Raw genomic sequence first — 2,699 nt, forward strand, 5'->3', positions numbered from 1 at the left:
CCCCCCAACTAATTGATTTTATTTACACTACTCAGAAAAGCAATTACAATCATAAGAGTAATATATCTGAAAAAAAGAGTAATATATCTGAAAAAAGAGTAATATATCTGATAGAAACACAAGAAATAAATGAAAATTTTAAAAGAATATTATAGTTATTAAACTTATCCTATATTTTCTACTAGAGAGGATGAATCCAGGCTGCTCCTTGGAGGCAAGGATTCTGAAGCTTCATCTGACATACTGTGGACATGTTGCAAGGAGGGACCAGTCCTTGGAGAGGGGCATCATGCTTGGAAGGGTGGAGGGACAGTGCAAGAGAGGAAGATGGATTGATTCAGTGACTGGGGTAATGGGGGTAGATGGTCAGAGACAATACGGTTGGCAAAGGATAGAGCAGGGTTTAGGGCTGTTGTACATAGGGTCGCTATGAGTCGCAGGCAACTGCATGGCACACAACAACAACAACAACAACAACAACAACAACATATTTTCTACTTATTTCTAGCAGCATCTATAAGATTTCGGCATTTGTTAACTAGTTAACTAGTAGCATGAGTTTAAAAATAATACAAATTCAGTAGATGTTTCTCTATTTTGTTCATACAGAATTTATTATCACATTAACCAAACAAAACCACGTCTATTCCTGAATGGGTAGGAAAATATTTCAGTCACCACCTTCCTCCTATGAAAAGAAGGAAAGAAGCTGGATGGGGGAAAAGTGCATGAAATGACAGAAAAAGCAAACAAAACCCAAAACCAACCCTTTAAATGTTGTGATTAGTTAATTATGGCAGATTTTATGGTGTTTGCATGTGTTGTGAGCATGAGTAAATGAGTTATGTATCCTAGTGAATAAATTCTATGTTAACTTTCCCCCCCTTGATTTTGTACCACAGTTCAACACCATGTGGAAGTTGCCAGGAGGCCTGCCAGAGCTTGGGGAAGTTATAGGTGTGTATCCCATGCATTTTTTTAAAAAATTTGACCTGAAAATGTTTCAGAAATGCAAATGTTGACTTTCTTGACTTATGATGCCAATAACTAAGGTTTTAAAGGTTCTAAGTCTTCAGACAGGTAAAAAAATTTCAGAGAAGGTACTTTAGGGCTGATAGAAACTTAGAAGCAACATTTATAACAAAAGAACCTATTCCATTAGTATAAAGAATACCAGGAGGAACACACCACCTTTCTTCCACTTAGGACTGCTTCAAGATTTATGCTTGGAAATGAGAAGCTTTGGGCATGCATTGGTAAATTTAAGGAATATTTTGAAGTTGATGAAAGTTGCTGGGATTAACCTATTAGAGTAAATTCTTAACTACTCAGTTACAGATCGATGAGTTCTTTTAGAAAGATACTGTCAACTAAAATTCATAAGAGACTAACTTTTGAGTGACCTTTAAAATAAGTATGATAAAATCTATATACAACACTGATCAAACCCTTGGTCTTCTCCCCACACAATTACAGAACCCTGGTGGTTTAATTATTTTTATGAAAATGTACCCAAATTTTTTGAATACTTATGTAGACAAAACATAGTAAAATGTCATGATCAACTCTCAGATAAGTAATTTCTCATATGTACAGGTTTTGCATGTGCACAGGTAGGTAGGCAGGTGTTCCTGGATTCCCCTTCTTCTCAAAGTTAGCCCTAACTTGTTATTATCCACGGAATCAAAACACACAGGCAAGCATATTTCTAGTATTCTCTGCTTTCAGTCAAGATCCATCTGATGCTAGTAATGATACCCCTTACGTCACAGCTTCTTCTGAATCCAGCTTAAATTTCTGGAAGTTCCCCATCCATGTCATCTCCCAGTTGTTTTGTAAAATTTTCAGCAAGATTTTACTTGCATGTCAGATTGTTCAATAATTTCCACATTCTACTAGAAATGAGAACAAATGCAGATCTCTTGCAATCACCTGGCCAGGTTGCTGTCTTCCAGATTTCTTGACATAGACTGGTGAGCACATCCATGGCTGCATCTAAGTTTGTTGAAACATGTTAGCTGGTTCCCATCAGATCCTGGGGCCTTATCTTATGTTAATGCATCAAGTGCAACTTGAACCTCATCCTTCAACACTATTGGTTCTTTATATATTGTTGTTGTTGATTGTCATTGAGTCGACACAACTCATAGTGACCCTATGAACAAAAGACCTGAACCCTGTTGTATAACTATCATCACTTCTCTAAGTTCATAGAGTTTCCAGAGGCATGTTGTTTAGGAAGTGGATGACACTGCTGTTTCCAATCTTTATATGATACCTCTTGAAATGGTTCCCTTGCCAAGTAATTCTTTTTGGTACAGTGAATGTGTATCCTTTCAGTCTTCTTCTGATGTTTCCTAAATCATTAAATATTTTATTCAGAGAGTTCTTTAATACTGCAAACCTACCCTTGACTTCTTTTTCTTTAGTTCTTTCAGCTTGAGAAATGCTCTATACATTCATGCTTTTAGCTTTCCAATTTCAGTTCTTTGAACATTTCAATATAATTCTTGGCTTAGCCTGTGAAAACCTCTAATTTGGACCTTTAGCTTCCAGAATGAAGAGGAAATAAAATTTTACTTTTTAAACTTTTACTTCTGAAACTTTTGTTTCAATGACCACCATTGAAAATGAAGAGTTCTTCAGGATGACAGGAAAGGACACTGTTGATGGTCCTTTTTCCTGATATTGCAGAAGGC

Source organism: Elephantulus edwardii, unplaced genomic scaffold (genome assembly GCF_000299155.1).
Source record: "Elephantulus edwardii isolate Elephantulus edwardi_28Jun2011 unplaced genomic scaffold, EleEdw1.0 scaffold00002, whole genome shotgun sequence".
In the NCBI taxonomy this organism is placed as follows: domain Eukaryota; kingdom Metazoa; phylum Chordata; class Mammalia; order Macroscelidea; family Macroscelididae; genus Elephantulus; species Elephantulus edwardii.